Genomic DNA, 9046 nt, shown 5'->3' on the forward strand with positions numbered 1-9046 from the left:
ATCCCTGCGTTATAAAAAAATAGATAATCCATATCTTACAGTTCATACAAGCATTGTGAAATTTGTTTAATGAAACTAAATCATGACACTTAAACTTACAGGCTACCAATGGTTTGTTGAGAAATTCCATCAACATATTGTACATCAAATGAATTAACCATTTTATCCTGGTATGCTTCAATCGTCGACCAATAAGTACGAACCTTTTGGTCCAAAAAACCACTCATATCAAGGTAAGTAGGCAGTATTTTGGCCAGCTTTTGTACCTCAGACGACGGCCCAAAACGTATCCTTTACGACATCGAGTCATAAACTCAGATGCTCCTCTCTTTTAGAACAACGACAGCCAGCACCCAATGGAATTCATCACCACAATTGATTGGGATGTACACTTCATCGACCAAATGCCAAGGTAAGCCAGCTAGAATGCTAAAACCTTTGATGATGTTGATTAAGCATTTCTCATTTCAGAAAGCTTCCGACTGCTGTTGACAATACCTATCGTAGGCATTATTGATGTAAGCTTTGTACAAATAATTGCCTGTTGTGTTCTGTATTATTCTTGTGTTTGCAACTTGGCCTTCTTTCAGAGGTAGTAAAAAATGACATCGATGTGATGCACATATTATTAAACATTTTGGATTACGTGACGAAACAATTAATACGCAGATGCAATTAAATAAAGTATTAATTAATAGTAATATGTATGACATTTAAAACTCATTATTCCAGCAAGTTTGAGGCTTTGACATTAAATAGAACCAATTCTTCATTCCAGGATGTGCAACAACAAAGTCGAACATATCAAAACCAAGACTCGATTCATTCACTTTGTAGAGCTCGTTATTTTATTTTCTACATGATGATTTATATATGTTAATATTAGGTTCTTACAACAAGAATTGTATAAACCAATATCCATAAAATTGATTTATGTACCTGCCGGCATGATGCTTTAATAGCCCATCGACAATCCATTTTGAATAGTCGTTGAGTAACCGTGTTAGTTTTTTTGGAGCCTCGTCCAAGATGTTGAACCCTTCAAACGGGTAATTCTTCCATTCTCCCAAATTGACAGGCTCCATTTTTCTTCATCTTTAGAAGCAGTTGATGGATTATCAACTGTCATATTATGCTCTTCGACAGTAGCTGTGACATCTACCTAAAATGCCAGAATTATCAATACTAAGTAGAGATGTACAACAGATGTCTTCATCTGTTGCAAGAGATAAGTCTTATGTTTTATCAGATGGATTATCTGTTGGGATAAATTTAAATAGGTAAATCAGAGCAGTACGATGATTTTAAATAGATGGCCCATCTTTTGCAACATAAGACTCATCTGTTGAAACAGATAATGAATCTAATGTAACAGGTTAGACAACAGTTGTAACAGATATATATATATCTATTTGATAATTTTTAGCAGATGTATCATCTGTTGAAACAGATATATGCCTGTTTATTTTTTGGAACAGATGGTGTACATTCACCTTCTTCAGCTCATGCTACTCTTCTGTGGCCCCTGCACACTGAACATTGGTGCAAGAAAAAGACAGAGGCATTGCAATCTTGATTTTTTTGATGATTAATTATGCCTTGGAAGTGTCTTTTCTTATCTTCTTAGCCGCCTTGATCTCTAGTGGACTGTCTGGATATGAAATCCTCTTTGATAGAAGGACACCCCTCTTAGATGTCATTTCCTTTACAAAAGCAATTAGTGCATTAATAAAATTAATCACTCCATCATGTTTCACCTTGCAGTCTTGATATTTGCATGAAGAACATTCGCTAGATGCGGCAAAATCTAGGGAAAAATCTGTACAATCATTATGATCATAATTATAATGGTTTGTTGTTTCAAAAATTGTAAGAGGGCCATCATTAGCCCCACCCTCCAAAATTGTTTTTCTTATGATGGTTGTTGCTCCAAACAATTCCATTTTTATTCCATCAACGACCTTAGGGTCCGATAAAGTTTGCACAGACCGTAAAGTTAAAAAAATGGCATTTTCAACACTCGGTTGGTCGGAACAAGCCACGGATGGACAATCCAAAATAAATCGGTACATATATTAAGAATGATGATGAAATTATTTAATCATTAATAAAAGCAAAAACTTGATTAGAATTGGACTTACTGCTTCCTTGGGGGGATTGAAAGGATCAATAAATTTTACATTTTTATCGATTTTGGCCGACAACTATCTCAGAATTCTTGGACAGGAAACTTCTTCCTGGTAGTTCACTTGTTGTCTCAAATAAGGAATGACTTCAAATACCCAAGACAATAACATAACACCAATAAATCAAAAGTATTATTGAATAAAAAAATGATGAATCATACATGATAAAAGAAATATTTACCATGAAGGTCTATGGAAAACCATATAAGTTGACTGTTTTTGGCGTTAACGGAGTCAACAAATATTTGATAGTCATTTTAAAGCTTTCATAACCCCAGGATAGCTGTTAAATGCCTAAAGATCCTCGAAAAGATTTATTAAATCGAGACTTATGTTGTTGTTAACGTCTCTCGCCCAAAGAACATTATGTACAAACCAAACCAAGCACAATGATTGCTTGTGCTTCTTTGAAAGTCCTTTACCTTTCAATGCTTCTATCAGATTTTTGCTTTTGAAGCTTGGACCAATAATGGACACCAGGTCATCATGATCACTCGACTTGCCTTTTTCTCTTTTAGGTGTGCGGGGTGTTTTTTTTTGGGTCAGAGTAGGTATAACTTGAGAAGGAGAAGGAGGATAACATTTTAGTTCGGTAACTATGGCAAACTCCTTCCAACCAAAACAAACAGGCATGCCATAGTAATTTATCCATACCTCATCCATCTTATCTTTGTTTTCATACATAAACCTGCGCTAGAGAAGATCATATAGCATTTTCATATAGAAACGAGCATTGTTATCCTCTGGGAAATTAAGATATTGCCCAAAGCAACTTTTCCTAAAATAAGAATCAAATTTTTATTCTTGAAGTATTTTTTTGAAGGCGTCAAAAGATTTTCCCATGACTGACTTAACCACGAGATCACCTATTAAATTTGTGGCACCATTGAACTGTATTCTCACAGGATAACAATCAATGCTGAAGGTTTTGACCAACTCTTTGGTGGAAGGCCTATTAGCATTTGGATCATCTCTTTCGAAAGATTTCTCCTCCCCGTTTTCATTATCTTCTATTCCTGATTGAGATAACGATTGTAAAGCAAGCTCATAGAGTGGTGGATATAGCTGAGCTGCTGCACTTGTTCCTTTACTTGGACTTGATTTGATTTCTTTTCTTTTGGGAGCCATATTATTTTAAATTAACAGAAGCATAACATAGATTATAATTGATTAATACATAACAGTAATATAACAGTTCCAACAAACAACTAATCTGTTGCACCAGATATGTTATCTGTTGTAATATATAACTAACCTATTGCAACAGATGAGTAATCCGTGGAAACCATAATAACAGCACTAATCTGTTGCACCTGGTATTTTATCTGATGCAATATATAACTAACCCGTTGTAATGGATGAGTAATCCGTTGGAAACCATAAAAATAGATCACTGATCTGTTGCACCAGGTATTTTATCTATTGTAACATATAACCGACCTGTTGCAACAGATGAGTAAACTGTTAGAAAGAATAAAAATGGATCACTAATCTATTGCACCAGGTATGTTATCTGTTGCAACATATAACCGAACTGTTGAAACAGATGAGTAAACCCTTGAAAAGAATAAAAATAGTCCTAATCTGTTGCAAAATAAAGAGTAAACCTTTGGAAAGAATAAAAATAGATCACTAATTAGGTATCTGTTGGATCAATATTGTTTAGATTTTTTCCAAACAGAAGAGTCGTCTGTCGCAACAGATAAATGATCTGTTAGATTGTTCACCTGTTACATTAGATTTTCATAGTTGCATTAGATTTTCATCTGTTGCATCATATGTTTCATCTATTACATCAGATGTTTCAGCTGTTGCAATACCATTTTTACTAAGACAAACAACAAATCAAACCAGCAACACCAACACATCACACACACACACATACACTAAGAACATCAACTGTAATAAAAAATCACCAATAAATTAAATTAATAGTACGATAACAAGAAGAAAAAATGCCAAAAATTAGGTTTTTATTCAATCTACATTTCAATACTAGAAGAGTAGTTGGCTCAAGTTCCTCGGTTTCTTCATAATTTTTTACCTGTGAAAAAAAATGGGACGACGAAGAACTCGAAGTTGTTGTCGCCAGAGAAGTATTCATGTTGATTGACGGTTGAAAGTCGAAAATAAATTCGCCCACCTGTTTGTCGCCGGAGGTTGAAGGGAGAAATTTTGCAAAACTATTGGTTGAGAGAGAGTTGAGAGAAGCTGGAGAGAGAGAGAGTGGTTGATTTGGATTGAAGAGGGGTGTGGGTTGGGTTGATTTGTATTTTTGAAAAGATTAGTAAGTTTTGAAAATATTAATCAAGTCCACAATTAACTTAATCAAGTTTCCTAATGATGTTTGACCCTATCTGTTGGTCAATGTCACCAATCCTTCATTCAAGACTTAAAAAACATCTTTCCTTTAATTTTCTCAAGTCACTTTTTGTTCTCACGTATTAAACATTTTATGTTGTTGATGATTGTAATTTATAGTATCTTTTACGTAATTTTTGAATAATATGTGTTATTTCTTATGTTTCAATTTATGTAATTATGATAAAATTTTGAGAGCCAATCAAATATTTTATGTCTTCTAAATAATTTAAGTTATTAATTATTGTGATTTATATCAGTTTCAAATAAGTGTCCCAATTTATGCGGCACTGATTGAATTTTGAGAATCGATCGATTTTTTCTTTTAAATATTTTAAAATTAATTATTGTGATTCGTAATATATTATTTTACGTAAATTTTAAATAAATATATGTTATTCTATAGAAGTAGAAGGGAAAAATGATCATTTTATAGACTGATCCTAAGTTCATCAAATAGTAATAAGTGAAACATTGAGGTGCTTATTTGTAATTTTTGAAAGTTTACCCTAACCTCCTATTATTCTCATTTTCTAAGTTGTTAAATTTTATGACTTATAATACTTTTTATATCATTTTCAAAAAATTGTCCCAATTTATACAACACCTACAAAATTTTCAGAATCACCAATTTTTTCAATTATGCCTTTTAAATATTTTAAAATTAGTTATTATAATTTATAGTATTTTTAACTTAAATTTTATATAAATACAAATAATTCTGAAAAAGTCTTCAAATAAAAATAAGTGAACTTTTAGGAACTTAGTTGTCGTTTTTGAACCTTGACCCTAAGCTCCTCTCCTATGATCCTTTTACACTGTATAAGATAAAAATTATAGCACTTTTTATATCACTTTCAAATAATTATTTTAATTTATGATACACTGATAAATTTTGAGAATCAATCAATTTTTTTAATTATGTTTTTTAAATAATGTAGAATTAATTATTGTGATTTATATTTTTTTTTTTTTGCAAATTTTATATAAATATTAGTAATTCCGGAGAAGTAGAAGGACGAAATGGTCATTTTGCAAACTCTCTAAGCTCCCCAAATAGTAATTAGTAGGACTTTGAGAAGCTTATTTATAAATTTTGAAAGCGGCCCTTAGCTCCTCTCATTCTCATTTTTTTTATATGTCTTTTAAATATTTTTAGTTGTTATTTATTATTATTTATAGTACTTTTAATATCATTTAATAATTATCTAAATTTATGTAGCACCGTTAGAATTTCAAAAAGCTTATCATGCCTTTTAAATACTTTAAAATTAATTATTATAATATATAGTATTTTTTTGACATAAATTTTAAATAAATATAAATAATTTTAGAAAATCTTCAAATAATAATTAGTAGAACTTTAAGAAGCTTAATTTTCATTTTTAAAAATTGACCCTAAGCTCCTCTCCTATTCCCATTATATAAATATAAAATATAATATAAAAAAAGTAAAAAACGAGAAGAAAAAACAGTGTTTCAGAATGTGAACTGAAGAATATAAAAGTGAAGTCTTTCTTTAAAATTCTTCTTTGGTTGTTGTAGTCAACAATTGACTACAATTATTATTGTGTACATACATTGTTTGATTGCTCTTTATTTACCACATCATCTTGCCTCGGTCCAGCCACATCTTCAAGTGATTTATTCTTACTCATTGGTGATGGCACTCTTGCATAACTTAGTGCCCAAAACCAAGCTAATATTTCAAAGCTCCAATCCTTGTCTGCTCAAGACTATTGCCATGTGAGTTAACAATTTTCTTTCACATCATGCATTTTTTGTGTTGTCATCTATCCCTTTTTTATAACCAGGTGCCTATGCCAGCTTGCACACATGTAGGCTGATTCCACGGGTACTTGTTACTACCCATAGGCACTATCGGATAACTACGTCCATCAAGGCTTGGACATATATGGAAAAAACACATTGTATTCTTTCGAATCCACTGAAATTTAAACCCGACACCTTATGGTTCTCAACTCACTTCATTGACTACCAACTCCTATATATACATACAATTTAAAAAAAACATCAGGTTAACGTAACTTGTAACAAAATGTAACTATATGTGGTAGCATAGGTTTGTTAATTCATAAAATACTTGACGGTAAAATGTACAGTTAATGTAAAAGTTCTTTATGCTGTTGATATATACAAGTTAAAATTATGAGTTACTCCTTGATACTTATTCTGGAATTTGTAGGCTTTTGTGTATTTGATTTGCAGAAGATGCATAAACACAAGTGCGAGGAAGCCACCAAGGCCAATAGTAGAAACTAAACCACCACAAAACAATATAGTCCTTGATCAAAACAAGGATATAAAAGAGACTCTGATGATAGAGGAGAAGAGTAACAGAAAGCTCCAAGACAATAATTCCAATGTCAAGACAAACTAGGAACCTTGTTAAAGATAGTATTATCTTTCTTTAGTTCTTGATCTACAGATCATCGTATTGGAAGTTCATTTTTTTTTATCAATGTTATAAGAGAGTATTTCTATATTCACAAGACTAAGTTGCCAAACCATTGCAAATTCGGAAAGCTAGGGAAAGCTTTGCATTTAATGTCATCAAAATCTTACACATACCGTAAAAATAAGCATGAACTAATTTTGTATATTAATCGAGTTGAGGTGTTCGAACGAAACTTCGTAAAATAGAGGAGCCAGATGACAATCAAAACAAATACAAGAGTCTTCCAGCCATTCCCCCAACAGAATATAGGAAGCAAAATGTTCATTCCCCATGCGATTTTCCTCAGATTGCTTTTGCGAAACCTTGGCCTTTATTGGCGGTGTAAGAGATGGGTTTTTCTCGAGCGCAGCAAGAGCTTTGACCATGTGAATGCTCTGCTCGATCGAGCTCCTCCACTGAACCTTGGATTTCTTTCATTTCATCCTGTTCTTCCTGCAAAACAAAACCAGAAAACTGATAGAAAAAATATAGTTCTAATCCCACAGAAAAATGTGTTTCCTTAAAGAATTTAATTCCCTCACAATTGTTTATGATTTGGTTTATTTCCTCCTAGATAGAATAGAACACTATTGCAGAACTTTAGCGAACTCAACAAATAGAGTATATCACACTTACTGTTACTTCTTTGAAGAAAAAATTGTGCAGCAGATGAAAGAAAATCAATCTGCTTTTTATTTTGTAATTATTATTTCTGATTTTCAGTAGTTGAAATGATGTTCAACCTCTGAATATTTATAGTCACTAACAGGTGCAAACATACCTGTTAGGAGGATATGTGTCATTTGAAAACAAATATAACAATTTGGAACAAAACACCCATTCAAAAACGAAACAACCCATCAAAAAGGTTACAACCATTCAAAGTGAAAAACTGCCTTTTAACATGCACCCATTTCCTAGGTGTCTATTCATTTTTCATTCACACCTCAATACAAACCCAACACATCTTTGCCTATATCTCTGCTCGATCTCTATGAACTCTAATTCTTTCAATTTCCTCGATGGCCTTCAAAGTGTTCTTAGCTACATTCCTGTAATATTACTCAACCCATTACGCTTCCTCTCGAATTCAAATAGGAATTAGAAGCATGAAAGGAACTTTTAGTATCCTGTAATGACCTAAATTTGTGAATTTCTATTTTTATGTATTTTGATCATTTTGCCTCTTTTCGTAGTTGCTATATTTTTTTTGGGGGGGGGGGGGGGGGGGGTTTAGGGATGGTTGACATGATTTTCAATGCGATCGAGAATGATCTGTATGAGTTTGTGTTTTTTAGAGGCTTTAAAAGTCATATAATTGACTTCGATCAATATTTAATGACTCGAGTGATGGACCACAATTTGGACTATGTCAGTAGATATGAAATATTGAATTTGGATTAGTAGTGTGGTTGGTTTGAGTTTGGGACTTTTATCTTGTATTTCGATTGTTTATTTGAAAAATAGTAAAAAGGTGTCCCAGGGGTTAATTTAGTAAAAACAACTTTTTTTAAAATCCGACATTGCAATTGAGTCTGAAACATCGAAATTAGCCTAGTAGCAAAGTTCGTTTATAATCACGAGATTTTGAATGAATTTTGAGGGATCGACCAACAACTTTGCAACTTTGCAAAGTTGCTGGTGCAGTCGCTTTAGCAACCAAAGTACCACTTTAGCAGTGACTGCTTAAGCTTCAAGGTATCGCTTTAGCGGTCAAGCTTGACTAGTCGCCTGTCGCTAAAGCTGGCACTCCACCAGTTTAGCAGGTGTCGCTTTAGCAAGTCTAGCCATGTAGTATATAATACTTTAGCGGTCAACTATCGCTTAAGAAATGGCCTCTTAAGTGGTCATTTGACTGCTTCAATGATCAAAGCTGTGTTGGTATATTTAATTTATTTTCATGTTTTTCCTCTATTTTTTGACCTTTGAGCTTTGGGTTTGAGAGATTTTGGAGGATTGCTCCACTATTTGAACTTGGGTAAGTTCCAAAAACTTATTCCCATTACTTTACATTGATTATATCATCAAAAACACCTTTTAA

General features: G+C 32.7%; 2 long non-coding RNA genes across 2 annotated transcripts; one reads left to right on the forward strand and one right to left on the reverse strand.

Annotated features, from left to right (window-relative positions):
• The first annotated feature begins 6053 nt into the window (after positions 1–6053).
• On the forward strand, positions 6054–7057 carry LOC107852438. The gene is made up of 2 exons (XR_007045930.1): positions 6054–6293; positions 6754–7057. It is a non-coding gene; the product is annotated as an uncharacterized LOC107852438 (long non-coding RNA).
• A 21-nt stretch (positions 7058–7078) lies between these two features.
• On the reverse strand, positions 7079–7851 carry LOC124888048. Its single transcript, XR_007045931.1, has 2 exons — positions 7642–7851; positions 7079–7458 (listed from the first exon to the last, which is right to left on the reverse strand). It is a non-coding gene; the product is annotated as an uncharacterized LOC124888048 (long non-coding RNA).
• Positions 7852–9046: the final 1195 nt, after the last annotated feature.

Source organism: Capsicum annuum, chromosome 10, assembly GCF_002878395.1.
Source record: "Capsicum annuum cultivar UCD-10X-F1 chromosome 10, UCD10Xv1.1, whole genome shotgun sequence".
NCBI classification, from domain to species: Eukaryota; Viridiplantae; Streptophyta; class Magnoliopsida; order Solanales; family Solanaceae; genus Capsicum; species Capsicum annuum.